At 43.7% G+C, this 18,342-nt stretch overlaps 1 protein-coding gene across 1 annotated transcript in view; it reads left to right on the top strand.

The window, feature by feature from the left end:
- Window positions 1–18,342, top strand: part of LOC140185993 (VPS10 domain-containing receptor SorCS1-like) — an 837,248-nt gene that overhangs the window by 63,974 nt on the left and 754,932 nt on the right. The gene's annotated exons all lie outside the window — the stretch shown is intronic.

The raw sequence follows: 18,342 nt of genomic DNA, 5'->3' as shown, positions 1-18,342 counted from the left end.
TGTTTTTCACCTTTTTTTACAACATGGCTTACAACAATAAGGGCTTCACAGTAGCATAGCGGTTAACATAACACTTTGCAGCACCAGCCCGTAAGAATAGGGTTCAATTCCCACCGCTGCGTGTCAGGTGCTTGTATGTTCTCCCTGTGATAATAGGGGTTTCCTCCAGGTGCTTCCATTTCCTCCCACAGTCCAAAGGCATACAGGTTGGAGTTAGTAAGTTGTGGGCATGCTATGTTAGTAAGTTGTGGGTATGCTACGTTGGTGCTGAAAGCATCCGACTGTTGAGGGCTGCCCTCAGCACATCCTTGGTCATTGACGCAAACTGTGCATTTCACTGTATGTTTTGATGTTTCAATGTCTCTGCCTATCCATCCCAAAGGATGATGATGGTTCCTTTCAGTGAGTTAGTGGGGTGGTACCCCACTCCTCAGAAAGGAACAGCGTGTGCGTGAGTGGATTTTAGGCGAGTAGGGAGTTGCACAGGTCCAGACCCACCCTCTCGACATCCCCTCTCGGATCCTGTAGCATGGTGGGGTTCAAGACAGCTGGGGGAAGTTCTGTTGCTGTGAATGGCCAGACCAAGCCTCGATGCAAGGGATGTCCTTTCCATGATTCACGGCACGTGTTTGCTAGATGGCCATTGACCCTACGAGAGGGTTCATCCGCCCTTTGACAGGTCTTGTTTTTCGTCCTGCAGGGTGTCTAGCCACCCTCCTCACCAGGCAAGCCTGGTGGGGGAGCTGGTTAGTCGCTGACTACCCGACCTTGAGACAGATAGTACTGGGTTACGTGGTACCAGTAGCACTCAGGCGAGTCACCTGTTTCAATGTACATGTGATAAATAAAGCTCATCTTTCTTTCTTTAAAGAACATAGGAGGAGACCATTACGTCCATCAGGGTCTATGCCAGCTGCTGGGACAATCGCATCACCATTTCAATTCCCTGTTCCTTATTCTCTCTCATGAGCCATTAGTTCCATCCTGGATCTCCTAGCACTCACCTGCGCTGTTGGTAATTATGGCGTAGGCCTGTGTGTGAGAGGATGGTAAAGGGGCTTCTTCTGCTGTTTTAATTTTGATGCTGTTGTTTTTGCTTTTGCTGTTCTGCTGAAAATTGTAGGTATGCTATATTGGCACTGGAATGTATGGCGACACTTGCGGGTGACTCTAAGCACATTCTGGGTTGTGTTGGATGTTAATGCAAATTATTCATTTCACTGTATCTTTTGGTGAACATGTGATAAGTAAATCTGAAGCTGAATCTGAATCATAGGCATAGAGTATAAATGCTATGAAAATTATTCAGTCCTGATGAACGGTCTCAGACCGAAACATCGACGTACTGATGCTGCCTGGCCTGCGGAGTTCCTCCAGCATTTTGTGTGTGTTGCTTGGATTGCCAGCATCTGCAGATTTTCTCTTGTTGGCAAACCTATAGGTGGCATTTGTGCTGTGCCCAGCCACACAGTCAAGGGTGTAGAGAGAGTAAAGCAGTGGGCTAAGGACAATACCTTGAAGTATGCCAGTGAGATGGACATGTTATTTCCCATCCACCCAAACTGGTCTTCTGGTGAGACTCCAGTTGCAGGTGGAGATACAGAGGCCCAGGTTTTGAAGTTTTTTGATCAGAACTCTAGGAATAATTGTGTTAAATGCACGAGTCTGTTGCTATAAAAATTAGCTTTTGCAATGGCAGCAATGTATAGTAAAAGACAAGAGCAAACATAAGATAACTTAAAATTAAATTAAAATAAATTATATATAACTAACACTTTTGCAGAATAAATATCAAAGTAAGATGTTGGAGTCCATTCTAGAACACAGAACATACAGCAGTACAGCACAGAAACAGTCCATTCGGCCCACACTGTTGTGATGATCCAGCGAAAAACCAAATCAAAAACACTCAAACACTAATCCCTCCTACCTACACCATGTGCACGTCCCTCCATCTTCTTTACATCCGTGAGTGTATCCAAATGTCTCTCAATACATTTGCCACTACCACCATACCAAGCAGAGCATTACAGGCTTCCACAACTCTCTGAGTTAAAAACTTACCCCTCACATCCCCTTTGAACCTACCCTCTCTCAGCTCTGGGATTAGAAATTTCAACTCTGGGAAACAGATGCTCACTGTCTGTTCTATCTATACTGCTCATATAAACCTCTATCAGATCTCCTTCTGCCTCCACTGTTCTAGAGAAAACAACCCAAGTTTTTCCAGCCTCTCACGATAGCACTGCTGTCTAAACCAGGCTGCATCCTGGTAAACTTCTTCTGCACACTCTCCTAAGCCTCAACGTTTTCCTATAGTGGGGTGACCAGAACCATACACAATACTCCAGACGTGGCCTCAACAGAGTCTTACGAAGTTGCAACATAACCTCTTGACTTTTGAACTCAGTGCCTCAACTAATAAAAGCAAGCATTCCATATGCATTCTTAACCACCTTATCGACCTGTGTAGCCACTTTCAAGGAGTTATGAACAGATTGCAAGATCTCTCTGCTCAGCAACATTGTTAAGGATCTTGCCTTTAGCAGTGTACTGCCTCCTCGCATTTGCCTTACCAAGGTGCAGCACCTCACATTTATCCGGGTTAAACTCCATCTGCCATTTCTCTGCCCATATCTGCAATTGATCTGTATCATACTGTATTATTTGTAGTCTTCGACACTATCCACAACTCCACCAATCTTAGTATCATCTGCAACCTTACTAACCCACCTATTTTCATCCAGGTCATTCATATACATCAGAAACAGCAGAAGTCCCAGCACAGATCCCTGCAAAACACTACTAACTACAAATCTCCAACTCGAATATTATTAAGGATAAGTTTTCGGGGTACCTGGAGATACATCATAATGTAGACCAAAGTCAGCATGGTTTCCTTAAGGGGAAAAATTGACTGCAAAATTTGTTGAAATTCTTTTACATAATTACAGGCAGTATAGACAAAAGAGAGTTCATTAATATTGTTTACGTAGATTTTTAGAGGGCCTTTGATAAACTGGCACACATGAGGCTGCTGAACCATGGTATTACAAGAAAGATACTAGTATAGCTAAAATATTGGCCTACTGGCAGGAGGCAAAGAATGGGAATAAAAGAGTCCAGGTGACGTTCACAAGAATAACTCAGGAATAAAAGGACTAATGTCTCGGGAGTGTTTGATGGCTCTAGGCCTGTGCTTGCTGGAATTTAGAAGAATTAGGGGGATTTCATTGAAGCGTATTTATTATTGAAAGGCCCAGATAGAGTGGATGTGTAGAGGATGTTTCCTGTAGTAGAGGACCAGAGGGCACAGTCTTAGAATGGAGTGATGTCAATTTAGAACAGAGATGAGTAGGAATTTCTTTAGCCAGAGGGTGGTGAATCTGTGTAATTCATTGTCAAGCAGATCTCTGGAAGTCAAGTCATTAAGTATATTTAAAATAGAAGTTAATAGGTTCCTGATTAGTTAGGATATCAAAGGTTATGGGGAGATGCAGGAGAATGGAATAAAGAGGTATAATAAATCAGCCATGATAGAATAGCAGAGCAGACGATGGGCTGAATGGCTCCTATTGTGTATTTTATATTTCAGTAACATTTGGGTAATATTGTAATTATATTGTTTGATTAAGCAGTCTTTGTTTAAATAATTAATTATGGGTTATGTGTAAAAGTACGTAAATGGCATACGTTATCACGCCACCACATCATATGTGTGTGTCTCATTTAAACTGAAAATGAAACTAATCTACACAAGTAATCCCGGCTCCATGTTTTTCTTTTAATTATTTTAATGTTTTAGAGTCACTTATGTCTTATGTTCTTTTAACCACACTAGTGCAAGACTGAGAAAAAAGAAAAATTGAAGTAAAATTCAAGGTGTTGTTAAAGTTTTTCAGGTCGATTTAAGAAAATTATGGCAATGTAGAAGAAGCTGTTTCTGAACCTTGAGGTGAGGGTTGTCTCTGCTTGATGGCAGCAATGAGAAGAGAGCATGACTCAGATGGTGAATCACCTGCCATTGTGCTGACAGTTTGCTTATTTCCAGCTTTCACTGTTTCAAACGTCTGGATCATTGCTCCATACAGCCTAGTTTACTCCAGCTAAAATCAATAAAGCTTTCTTCATAAGTTAGAAGTGTAAGCAATGGAATCATTCTGCTCATCTTTCTCTGGGTCCTTTCTAATCTCTCTCTCTGCCTGCCGAGGGTGCTTGGAGTCAATCTGCCGTGCCACAGGAACAGCACCACTACTGATATTGGCAGGATTGGTTCTGACTTGTAATCTATTGCTCTCCAGTCTGCTGACAACAAATCCACTTAACATTCAACACCTTTCTTTAGACGCCTCACCCAACTGATATGCAACCTGTATACCTCACCAACTGCAACATCAACGCCAGATATCTTCCATCCTGATAAATAGGTGAGTGAACTCTTCTTTTACGGAGTATAATTTCTTCATCCCACTCTCGTCATGTAACATTTCAATAGGTTTTCAATAGGTACATTTAAGGTCAGAGAAATATATACAATATACATCTTGAAATTCCTTTTCTTCATGAACATCCACGAAGCCCCCCTCCTAACTCCCCCTTCCCTCACATAAGCAGCAGCAGAAGCAATGACCCCCCCATCAACAGAAAAGCAATAGCACCCTCCAACGAGCACCCAACCATACAGCAATGACCCAGTAAATTGACATACCACAGGCACTCTCTCTCCCTAATGAGGGAAAAAAAGCGGTGTCCCCATTTCACAGCGAGGGAGAAGACATAACAAAGCAACTCACTGATTTATGGTGTTAAAAGTCTGTTGTGTCGCTTTTTCCAAGCTCTGTGTCCAAAGAACGTGGGTCTCTAGGCACACAGCCAGCAGCCAGCTTGCTGCTTACGATCCTATGTCTCCCATGATGCATCAGGCAGCGGCACTGGCCTTGAGTCTGCCTTCCTCCAGAGCCACAAAAATCTGGCACCCTTTAGGCGTGCTAGTCTTCCAGGCTGTATCCGTGGCATATCGAAAAGCGGCCAGTTGTGAGCCCTGAGAGTGGGTCCCATTTCCACAAAGAACCTAAGTCACCATGTGACGCCAGGTCAGGGTCCTCAAAAGAACTTTGAAAAGGAAAAAAAAAGATATCAAAGATAGAAATAGAGCTGTTTTCGAAGATACAAGCAAAGGAGTCGACGTTAGGTGCCATGGTCTTCCTAAGCTCCATCTCAACATAGTCATAGTCATAGTCATACTTTATTGATCCCAGGGGAAATTGGTTTTCGTTACAGTTGCACCATAAAAAATTAAATAGTAATAAAACCATAAATTGTTAAATAGTAATATGTATATTATGCCAAGAAATAAGTCCAGGACCAACCTATTGGCTCAGGGTGTCTGACCCTCCAAGGAAAGAGTTGTAAAGTTTGATGGCCACAGGCAGGAATGACTTCCTATGACACTCTGTGTTGCATCTCGGTGGAATGAGTCTCTGGCTGAATGTACTCCTGTTCCCAACCCGTACATCATGTAGTGGATGGGAGATATTGTCCAAGATGGCATGCAACTTGGACAGCATCCTCTTTTCAGACACCACCGTCAGAGAATCCAGTTCCATCCCTACAACATCACTGGCCTTACCAATGAGTTTGTTGATTCTGTTGGTGTCTGCTACCCTCAGCCTGCTGCCCCAGCACACAACAACAAACATGATCGCACAGGCCACCACAGACTTGTAGAACATCCTCAGCATCATCCGGCAGATTTTAAAGGACCTCAGTCTCCTCAGGAAATAGAGACGGCTCTGACCCTTCTTGTAGACATATGCCATCTCTTAGCCCTTTAACCCCTAATTCAACATTTTGGGCCCGTCTGTTTCCCTTGATCTTATTAAATTATCAAATCTCCTCCATCACTCATGCTCTTGTCTTTCATAGTGAGTAATTTTATTCCCATGAGAGCTCTAATATTATCAAAGGTCCAAACATGTGAGAAATGATAATGCTTTTTTAAACCAATTCAACAGCCTCACTTCTTCCATTTGATACAATCTGAGGAAACAACTTGCCTTTCAATGGAATTTTTTTGCTCTATTCATCCTTATTTCCCTTCTTTTCTTTTATCTCCAATGATAAACATTGTTCTGAGCCTTTTCGTGTCCATTGTCCTGGGTAACTGTGCTATTTCTTCAATGCTGGAATTCACAAGATCTCAGAAGTTCCTGCTCTGATTAGTCATGAAGTCATAGAGCATGGAAACAAGCACAGTTGGTCCATTATTAAGCGTAATTTGCACCTAAGCTATCCCATTTTCCCACATTCGACCTGTATCTCTTTAAACCTTTTCTCACCATGTACCTTTTAGAGCAGGGGGTCTCAGCCTGGGATCCACAGATCCTTCAGTTAATAGTAGGGTCCATTGCTTAAAAAAGGTTGGGATGCCCTGGTTCAGAGTGTTTCGATTGTCATTAAAGTACCTGTCCCAACTATTTCCTTTGGTAGCTCATTGCATATACAGACAATATTTTGGATGAAAAAGTTGCCTCTCAGGTTCCTATTAAATCTTTCCACTCTTACATTAAGCCTTTATTGTCTAGTTTTTGATTCCCTGACGCTGGGAAACAGCCTCAGACATCCCACCTCTCCTGGAAGTTCCGGGAGTCTCTCACATGTTGAGAGTGGCTTCCTGATGCCCACAAATTATATGCAATATCACGGAAATCAATCTTTTTGAGAGCGAGCGAGAGAAAGCAAGAGAGACCATGAGAGTGACCATGAGAGAGAGATAGAGAGAGAGAGAACGCGTGCGCGAGAGAGAGAGAAAGAGAGCACGACATAGCAGAGTGTTCCAAAAAAACAAAATATAAAACGTACATCACCCCAGACTACCCTAAAGTGTACCCCTGACTAATAGGGATCAAAAATAATGACAGTGTTCTCACTGCACTGTTTGCAACAGTGACTTTTCTATTACCCATGGTGGGTTAAGACTGTAAAAGACATGTTGAGGTGAGTTTAACAGGTGTCATTCATTCATTAGCATAGCTAACGTTATTTAAACTAGCTGGCTAGCTGCTAAGGAGCTACTCTATTGCAGACATCCCACTTCTCCTGGAAGTCTCCCGCAAATTGCTGGTGCTAACTCCCTGAAATGAGTTTTTGCAGGGTGGGATGTCTGCAGCTTGTGTAATTTACCTTATATACGTGATACACTTCTATAATATTTCCCCTCAGTCCATGTTTCAATGAATAAAATATCAACTTATTTAAACTCCCACCATAATTCAGTTCCTCGAGTACCAGCAGCATCCTTGTAAATCTCCTCTGCTCTCTTTACATTTCAATGCATCCTTCTTACTGAAGGGTTTATATAATTTTTGTTTCATGTCACACCCTGGCCAACATTCCACAGCAAATTCCTAATACGTGTGAGTGTATATGGTGAATATAGTTGATCCTCGATCCTTGACCAAAACTGAACATTTTGTATGCAGTGCCTTCTCATAAACATCTTGTATAAATGTAACATGACATCACAACATCTCTACTCAGTACCCTGACTAATGAAGGGCAGTTTATCAGTGCAACACCACTTTCAGGGAACTCAGGGATCAATTTTTGCTAGTTTTTCATGACGTCTGCTCAGCCTTGTCATTCTTTCATTCATCTGCTTTAAAACTAAATTACCCTGATGAAGTTAGCCAGCAAAGAGAAACAAGGGGGTCATCACAGTGTGTATTCAATCTGGTCATGATCATATTAAACAGCCTATCCAGCTCTTTTCACCGTGTCGCTTGCGGGACATTTAACTGCACATATTGGCTACCACATTCTCTACATTATTATCCAGAAAGTAATTCTTTCTCTTCTATCAACGATCAGTTTTACTCGCCATGTATATTCACATGTACTAGGAACTTGCTGTGGCGTGTTGGTGCGACATGCAAACAGAAACAAGTACATTCAACAATTATAAAGGATAACGGACTTACATAAAAACAATTCAGAGGTTAAGGGACAGATATGGAATTAAATGTGCATTAAAACATAAATACCAGCATACATTTGCTATGTAAATACCCTCTCCGCCAAAAAGAAAGTCACCTTCTCAAAGGTTGTGAGATATAAAGGTGGCTAGCTTAATGCTATTACAGCACCAGCGACCCCGGTTCGATTCCACCGCTCTCTATAAGTTCTCCCTGTGACTCCAGACTCCTCCTGCATTCCAAAGGCATATGGGTTAGTTGGTCACATAGATGTAATTGGATTATGTGGGCCAGAAGAGCTTGTTACCTTCTGAAAGATTGATAGGCATGCAAATTCACATCCCTGTAAACCAGTAAGGTTGGTTTAAGATGCTTTGAGACAATTGCTGAGAGTGTGGTATGTGTAACATCACTGTGGGTAAATGATGTCATAATTTTCATTTCTGCTGCTTGTTTGAACACTGGATCTTGCCCCTGAAACTTGTCTCTTTGATTTGTCATTATTGGTAATAAGTTATGGCAAACCTCTCATCCTGACTGTTCCTGCATCGAGAGCAACACACGCAACATGCTGAAGGAACTCAAGAGGTCAGGCAGCGTCTATGGAAATGAATAACCAGTCAATGTTTTGGGCCGAGGACCCTTCTTCAGGACTGGAAAGGAAGGGGGAAGACAACAGAATAAAAAGTTGGAGGGAGGGGAAGGAGGACTAGCTAGAAGGTGATAGGTGAATCTAGGTGTGTAGGAAAGGTAAAGGACTGGAGAAGAAGGAATCTCATAGGAGAGGAGAGTGGACTATGGGAGATAGGGAAGAAGGAGGGACACCAGGAGGAGGAGACAGGTAGGTGAGAAGAGGTATGAGGTCGGAGTGGGGAATAGAAGATGGAAGGGAGAAGAAAAAAGATCACTGGAAGGAGAAATCAATGTTTATGCCATCAGATTGGAGGCTTCTCCACCCTGAAAGTGGTCTCATCAAGGCAAAAGAGGAGGCCATAGACCAACATGTTGGAGTGGGAATGGGGATCAAAATTAAAACGGTTGACCACCAGGAAATTCCACTATTGGAAGGTAGAGTGGGGGTGCTTGACAATGCAGTCCCCCAACTTACGTCAGGTCTCACCAAAGTTGAGTAGGTCACATTGGAAGCACTGGATACAATAATAGACTAACCCAATGGATTCACAGATGATGTGTTGCCTCACCTGGAAGGACTGTTTGGGGTACTGAATGGACATAAGGGAGGAGGTGAATGGACAGGTGTAACATTTCTATCACTTACTGGGATGTGTGCCAGAAGAAAGATAAGTGGGGAGCTGCAAATGGACAAAGGAATCATGAAGGGAGGGGTCCCTGCAGAAAGCAGAGAGTGGGAGGAAGGTAGAGATGTGCTCGGTGGTCAGATCCTTTTGGAGATAGCGGAAGTTGCAGAGTATGATGCGTTGGATGTGGAGGCTCATGGGGTGGTAGGGAGGGCAAGAGAAACGCTGTCTTTGCTAAGGTGGTTGGAAGATGGGGTAAGTGTGGATGGATGGGAAATGGAAGAGATGCAGGTGAGGGCAGCATCAATGGTTGAGAGAGTAAAACCCCGTTCTTTGAAGAAGGAGGACACCTTTGATGTCCTGGAATGGAAGTCCACATCCTGGGAACAGATACGGCAGAGACGAAGGAGCTGAGGCAAGGCAGCAGCAATTGTACAGGAAACAGGGTGGGAAGAGGTATAATTCAGATAGCCAAGGGATTTGGTAGGTTTATAAAAGATGTCGGTAGACAGCTTGTTTCCAGAGATGGAGACAGAGAGATTTAGAAGGGGGGGGGGGCGGGTGTCAGAAATGGGCCAGATGGATTTAAGGGCATGGTGGAAGTTAGAAGCAAAGTTGATGAAATTGGCAAGCTCAGCATGGGTGCAAGAAGCCACAGTAATGCAGTCGTCAGTGTTGTGCACGAAAAGTTGGGGAGCATTACCAGGGAATGCTTGGAACGTGGACTGTTATATATAACCAACGAAAAGGCTGGCAGAACGAGAGCCCAAGCTGGTGCCCATGGCTACACACTGAGTTTGGGGAAAGTGGGAGGAGCCAAAGTAGAAATTGTTGAGGTTGAGGAACAGTTCAGCCAGGCGGAGGGTGGTGGTGGTCAAAGGGAACTGGTTGAATCTTTCCTCAAGAAAGAAGCGGAGAGTTTTAAGGCCTTCTTGGTGAGGAATATAAGTGTATAGGGACTGAATGTCTATGGTGAAAGTAAGCCAGTCAGTGCCAGGGAATTAAAAGTTGTTGAGGTAATCGAGAGCATGTGAAGTATCACAGATACAGATGGGAAGGGACTGAACCAAGTGGAATAAAATGGAGTTGAGGTATATAGACTTGAGTTGAGGGGGGCAGAGACAACGGGCATGCCCAGATAGTCAGGTTTGTGGATCTTGGGTAGGAGGTAGAAACGAGCAGAGTAGGGTAATGAAACCATGAGTTTGGTGGCAGTGGATGGGAGTTCTCCAGAGTTGATGAGGTTAGTGATAGTGTCAGAGACAACTTTTCTATGGTCCAGAGTGAGATCCTTTTCAAGGGGTAAGTAAGAGGAGGTTGAGAGTTGCTCTTGTGGATCTTGGGTAGGAGGTAGAAATTTGATTCTGCATCTCTAGTTATTTGATTGTTCTAAGAATAAATCAAAGAATACCTCAAACGTGAATAAGTTGCTTACTAAGAGTACTTATGTTAAATATGTCTGGCCCCATTCAGTGACAGATGTACATGGAGGAATGGAGGCAATAATTCATCTTTTAATGAAGTCAGATTCCATACCCATGGTTTGCTGAGAGAGTGCTGCCTGGTCACAAACTCTGGATGAGACAAACTGATCTGAGGTTTCACCTTTCCGATGCACATAAAAGCATTCTTCTAAAAAAGAGGGATTGAGTAAAAAGAGAGATAGTGTATTAGCCAAAATTAAATTAATATCACCAAAGGAGATGACATAGGGAGCTTTCATATTGCTCTATTTAAGAGTACAAATTTCCTGCATTTGCTGTAAACTCAGATCTCAGAAAATCCTTTGTTGGCTATAAAGCATTTTGGCATGGCAGGATACAATAATCCCCCTTTGCACAGTCTTCAGGTTGAAAGGAAAGTCAATAGAAAGTTCATTGTGTATTTGTCCCAGCAAGGTTGTATAAGGTCAACTGTGCAGACCCAATTAGGTCACCACCTGAATATCTTGTTTTGAGCTGTTGAAACTCCATGCTTGGAAATAAGGGGGATTGAGAATTAATTGTTCCTTGATGAGTCACTGGAATTTCCTTTGCCTTAGACTTGAACAAATCCGGCAAGATTAATCACCCATAAATGACCGATAGTCACTCAATGAATGTTTCAGGATGTGTTAATATTCTATTTATGAGGCACGAGAATAAGATGATGTGATGTCTTCAGTGAAGTGGCTGATTAATGCTGTAGGATTTCTCTGATATTACACTGAATTGTCAGACTTCGGAAAATGGCCATTATTCTTTACTCCCAGGGAATTATAGATCATAGATTACTTTCAGAAATATATCAGAATCAAAATCAGCATCAGATTTATTGTCACATGCATAGGTGATGTGAAATTTGTTGTTTGCAGCAGCAGTACAGTGCAAAGACATAAAATTATTATAAATTACACAAGTAAATAGACAGTGCAAAAAGCAGAATAATGAAGTAGTGTTCCTGGTTTTATGGACTGTTCAGAAATATGATGACAGAAGAGGAGAATTTCTAAATCATTGAGTGTGTTTCTTCTGGCTCCTGTACCTCCTCTTTGATGGTATCAAGAAGACATGTCATGAATGGTGAGAGTTCTCAGTGATCGATGCCACCTTCTTGAAGACACCATCTCTTGTAGATGTTCTGAACAGTAGAGCTGGCTGAATCTGCAACCTCTTATGATCCTTTGAGTTAGAGCCTCCATACCAGGCTGTAATAATACTATCTACATATAATATTAAACGGGTTAAACTAGAATGTTATTGCCATTTGTTCAATTTAGAACTACTAAATCTGGATTTCATTTACCATGTGAAGCATCCTCTGACATCTAATCCAACCTAACAATTTTGTACGTAAACATGGGGAGAAACAGCAGTGTAGTGGTTAATGCAGCTCTATTACAGCATCAGTGACCCAGGTTCAATTCTACCGCTCTCTGTAAGAAATTTGTATGTTCTTTCCGTGACTGCACAGGTTTCCTCTGGGTGCTCTGGTTTCCTCCTACATTCCAAAGCCATACGGGTTAATAGAATAATTGATCACTTGGCTGTAATTGGGCAGCATGGCAAGGGGTTGTTGAGCCGGAAAGACATATCTTTAAATACAAATGTGGTCCAATTAAGGATGTGAAATAATCTAACAGGATCAGAATCTCATCAACATTTCAAAACTTTATTTATTTATCGAAGTACCACTATATCTGTGATGAGTTGCATTTTGCCGAAGTGAACTCCAAATGTGCTTAATATCTCACTTGTCGACGTGATTCCATACCATCTTCCTTCAACTTGGTCCATTTTGATACCTCCCTCCCCTTTCCTGATCTCTCTGTCTCCATCTCTGGACACAAACTGTCAACCAACATCTTTTATCAACCTTCTTTTTCCCATGGTTATCTCTACTATGTCTCTTCCCACTCTATCTCCTCTAAAAATGCTCTTCCTTTTCTCAGTTTCTTCACCATATCTATTCCCAGGATGCAGCTTCCCATTCCAGGACATCAGAGATGTCCTTCTTCTTCAAAGAACAAGGTTTCCCTTCCTTCACTGTTGTTGTTGCCCTCGCCCACATCTCCTCCATTTCTCATACATCTGCGCTCACTTCATCTTCCCACCACCTTAACAGTGATAGAGCTCCTCTTGTCCTTACCTACCACCCCATGAGCCTCCACATCAAACACATCATCCTGTACAACTTCTGTCATCTCCAAAGGGATCCTACCACTAAACATATCTTTACCTCCCCCAGCCCTCTCCCTCTCTGTTTTCTGTAGGGATCACTCCCTCTGTGATTCCCTTGTCCATTCATCCCTCCTCACAATGTTACACCTCCTCTCTCATCTTCATTCAGTGCCCCAGGTGAGGCAACACTTCAATGGCAAATCTGCTGGGGTCATCTATTGTGTCCTGTGCTCCTGATGCAGCCTATTCTACATTGCTGAGATCCATTATAAATTGTGAGACTGTTTTGTCAAGCACCTCCTTTCCATCCACTACGAGCAGGACTTCCCGGTGGCCAAACATTTTAATTCCCGTTCCGATGTGTCAATCAGGGTGGAGGAGCAACACCTTATATTCAATGGTTCAATAGTTCTGTCTGGGTAGCCTCCAACCTGATGGCATGAATAATAATTTCTCCTTCTGGTAAACAAATTCCCCCCACCCCCACCACCATCTTCTCTATTCCCCACTCCAGTCTCTTTTAGCTCCTATCATCTGCCTATTACTTCCCTTGGCTCCCTTCCTACTGCGGTCCACTCTCTTCTCCTATCACATTCCTTCTTCTCCAGCCCTTGACCTTTTCCACACACCTGGGTTCACCTATCAATTTCTAGCTATCCTCCTTTCTCTCCCCACCAGTTTTTATTCTGGCACTTTCCTTCCTAGTCCTGAAAAAGAGTCTTGGCCTGAAATGTTGACAAACTATTCATTTCCATAGATGCTGCCCGACCTGCTGAGTTCCAGCATTTTATATGTGTCACCCTCATACAAAGTTTGGTTCCCGGTGCTTTTTTTTAAACTGTGCCTCCCGATGTTGGACTTGCAATTCCTTTGCAAATATGAATCCAACACATGAGTGGAAGATTGCTCTCTGGTTTGAGTTCTTGATGGTGCTTCGTTGATGGGTGTAATAACCCATCTTGATAACCATTACTCCCCCAGGAATAAAAGAGGTAACTGTTTCAAAAAGCCTGCATCTGTCTATAGAGTTCTTTATGTTACTGACACAGAATATAAGATATACATCAGTACAGTACAATACAGTACAGACCCTTTTGCCCATGATGTTTTACCAACCTACATAAACTACTCCATCATCAATGTAACCTTTCCCTCCTACACAGCCCGTAATATTTGATAATAGTGGTTACCCAGACTGTACTCAGCTGTGGGTCCAGAGGATTACTGCAACTTACATTTTCTGTAAGATGGAAAACTGTAAAATGTGATTTATTCAAGATACTTCTTCATCCATTTAGAAAGGCCAAAGACAAGCTCAGTATCACACATACTTACATGCGTATATGACAATCTCCAGTTTATAACTCCAATCCTCAAATCTAGATCCAATCTGTCACTCTATTGAACTAGTATTTTCTGCTGTTAAATGATTGTCATGGAACAAAAAAAAAATCCTACCACCAACTACAGCTTTTTCTCCATGCCACTCTCTGCTTTTCCTTGACCCTTTGTCCTTCCCCACTAATCTCCCTCCCGACATTGTCCCTGAAAACAGAAGTGCTACACTTGCCCTTTCACCTCCTCTCTTACCTCCATTCAGGGCCCGAAATAGTCCTTCCAGGTGAAGCAATCCTTCACATGCAAATCTGTCATGGTCGTCTACTGTATTCAGTGCTCCCGATGCAGCCTCCTCCACATTGTTGAGACTGACATAGATTGGGAGACCGTTTTGTCGAGCACATCCACTCTATTTCCCGATAGCAAACCATTTTAATTCCAATCCCAATTCCCATTCTGACGCGTCAGTCTGTGGCTTCTACTGCCATGATGATGCCACACTCAGGCTGGAGGAGCAACAACTCATATTCTGTCTGGGTAGCCTCCAGCCTGATGATATGAACATTGGTTTCTCTAACTTCCAGTACTTCTTCCCTTTCCCCCTTCCCACTTCTTCCATTCCCCACTATGGTTCCCTCTTACCTCTTCTCCTCACCCTGGTGTCCCATGTCCTTCCCTTTCTCCCATTGTCCACTCTTCTATCAGATTCCTTCTTCCTCAGCCCTTTATCTTTCCACCTGTCTCCTCCCCCATCCACCTGGCTCACCTATCACCTTCCAGCTTGTGCTCCTCCCTTTCCTCCCCTCACTTTCTTATTTTGCCTTCTTCCCCCTTTCTCTACCGTCTTGAGAAACATTAACTCTTTATTCCTTTCCACGGATGCTGCCTGACTTGCTGTGTTCCTCCAGTATGTTGTATGTGCTGCTCTGAATTTCCAGCATCTGCAGAATCACTTGTGTCTATGATCATGAAACATTGGATAGATTTCTCCTTGGTTTGAATTCTGATTGTGCCTTTGTGTGCTGTCCTGCTGTGATGAGTCTTGACCTGAAATGACGACTGTCCATTTCCCTCCATAAATGGCCGGTGAGTGAGTGGAGCTTTGAGGCTTGACTCAAGAGATTCGACGAGAAGAGGCGGAGGATGAGCTTGCTCACAGTTAGTCTTTACAATGCCTCCTGAGACGGTGATGCGCCTCTCATGTGAGATGTGGCAGTCTTGGGGGAACACCCCTCTCCCGCAGAGTCACATCTGCCAGAAGTGCATATGGCTGGGCGATCTGGAAGACCATGTAAAGAATCTGGAGCAGCAGCTGGATGACCTTCGACTCATGAGGGAGAATGAGGCAGTCATAGATGAGAGCTACAGGGAGGTAGTCACACCTAGGCTGCTGGAAGCAGGTTGTTGGGTGACAGTCAGAGGGGGGAAAACAAAGGTGAGCAGACAGGTAGTGCAGAGCACCCCTGTAGCCATTCCCCTGAATAATAAGTTTACCGTCTTGGATACTGTTGGTGGGGACGACCGGCCAGGTGTGAGCCATGGTGGCAGGGCCTCCGGCACTGAGTCTGACCCGGTGGTGCAGAAGGGTGGGACGGAGAAGAGGAGAGCTATGGTCATTGGAGCCTCTATAGTCAGGGGAGTAGACAGGAGATTTTGTGGATGTGAGAAGGACACCCGCATGGTTTGTTGCCTCCCGGGTGCCAGGGTCCGGGATGACTCTGACTGGGTGCATGACATCCTGGTACAAGAGGGAAAGCAACCAGAAGTCGTGATACATGTTGGTACCAACGACATAGGCAGGAAGAGGGATGAGGTCCTGACGTGTGAGTTTTGGGAACTAGGTAGAAGGCTGAAGAACAGGACCTCAAGGGTGGCGTTCTCAGGATTGCTGCCAGTGCTACGTGACAGTGATGGTAAGAATTGGAGGAGATGGCAGTTGAATGCATGGCTGAGGAATTGGTGCAGGGGGCAGGGTTTTAGATTTTTGGATCATTGGGATCTCTACTGGGGAAGGTGGGACCTGTACAGATTGGATGGGTTGCACCTGAACTCGAGGGAGAGCAATATCCTTGCAGGTAGGTTTGCTAGCATGGTTCGGGAGGGTTTAAACTAATTTGCAAGGGGGATGGGACCCAGAGCGATAGAGCAGTGAAAGAAGTGCATGGAATAAAAACAGATCTAACATATAGAGAGGCTTTAAGGAAAGAGAAGCAGAATAAATGGTGTAAAGACAGTAAGGTAGAAGGGCTGAAATGTGTGTACCTCAATGCAAGAAGCATCAGGAACAAAGGTGATGAACTGAGAGCTTGGATACATACATGAAATTGTGATGTAGTGGCTATTACAGAGACTTGGCGGGCACCATGGCAGGAATGGATTCTCAATATTCCTGGATTTCAGTGCTTTTAAAGGGATGGGGGGGAGGGGAGGAAGGGTGGCATTACCAGTCAGGGATACAATTACAGCTACAGAAAGGGTGGGTAATGTAGCAGGATCCTCTTTTGAGTCAGTATGGGTGGAAGTCAGGAACAAGAAGGGAGCAGTTACTCTACTGGGGGTATTCTATAGGCCCCCTGGTAGGAGCAGAGATACAGAGAAGCAGATTTGGAAGCAGATTTTGGAAAGGTGCAAAAATAACAGGGTCGTTATATGGGTGACTTTAACTTCCCTAATATTGATTGGCACCTGGTTAGTTCCAAGGGTTTAGACGGGGCAGAGTTTGTTAAGTGTGTCCAGGATGGATTCATGTCACAGTATGTGGACAGGCCGACCAGGGGGAATGCCATACTAGATCTAGTACTAGGTAATGAACTGGGTCAGGTCACAGATCTCTCAGTGGGTGAGCATCTGAGGGACAGAGACCACCGCTTCCTGGTCTTTAGCATCATCATGGAAAAGGATAGAATCAGAGAGGACAGGAAAAATTTTAATTGGGGAAGGGCAAATTATGAGGCTATAAGGCTAGAACTTGCGGGTGTGAATTGGGATGATGTTTTTGCAGGGAAATGTACTATGGACATGTGGTCGATGTTTAGCGATCTCTTGCAGGATGTTAGGGATAAATTTGTCCCGGAGAGGAAGATAAAGAATGGTAGGGTGAAGGAACCACGGGTGACAAGTGAGGTGGAAAATCTAGTCAGGGGGAAGAAGGCAGCATACATGAGGTTTAGGAAGCAAGGATCAGATGGGTCGATTGAGAAGTATAGGGAAGCAAGAAGGAGCTTAAGAAAGGGCTGAGAAGAGCAAGAAGAGGGCATGAGATGGCCTTGGCGAGTTGAGTAAAGGAAAACCCCAAGGCATTCTTCAATTATGTGAAGAAAAAAAGGATGACAGGAGTGAAGGTAGGACCGATTAGAGATAAAGGTGGGAAGATGTGCCTGGAGGCTGTGGAAGTGAGCGAGGTCCTCAATGAATACTTCTCTTTGGTATTCACAAATGAGAGGGAACGTGATAATGGTGAGGACAATATGAGTGAGGTTGATGTTCTGGAGCATGTTGATATTAAGAGAGAGGAGTTGTTGGAGTTGTTAAAATACATTAGGACAGATAAGTCTCCGGGGCCTGAAGGAATATTCCCCAGGCTGCTCTACAAGGCAAGGGAAGAGATTGCTGGCTAGGATCTTTATGTCCTCGTTGTCCACGGGAATGGTACTGGAGGATTGGAGGGAGGCGAGTGTTGTCCCCTTGTTCAAAAAAGATAGTAGGGATAGTCCAGGTAATTATAGACCAGTGACTCTTACATCTGTGGTGGGAAAGCTGTTGGAAAAGATTCTTAGAGATAGGATCTATGGGCATTTCGAGAATCATGGTCTGATCAGGGACAGTCAGCATGACTTTGTGAAGGGCAGATCGTGTCTAGCAAGCCTGATCGAGTTCTTTGAGGAAGTGACCAGGCATATAGATGAGGGTTGTGCAGTGGATGTGATCTACATAGATTTTAGTAAGGCATTTGACAAGGTTCCACATGGTAGGCTTATTCAGAAAGTCAGAAGGCATGGGATCCAGGGAAGTCTGGCCATATGGATTCAGAATTGGCTTGTCTGCAGAAGGCAAATCGTCATGGTGGAGGGAATACATTCAGAGTGGAGGATTGTGACTAGTGATGTCCCACAA

Source organism: Mobula birostris, chromosome 21 (assembly GCF_030028105.1).
Source record: "Mobula birostris isolate sMobBir1 chromosome 21, sMobBir1.hap1, whole genome shotgun sequence".
Lineage (NCBI taxonomy): Eukaryota > Metazoa > Chordata > Chondrichthyes > Myliobatiformes > Myliobatidae > Mobula > Mobula birostris.
Note: the sequence above shows the minus strand (reverse complement) of the source record. Positions and strands in the feature narration are given on the sequence as shown.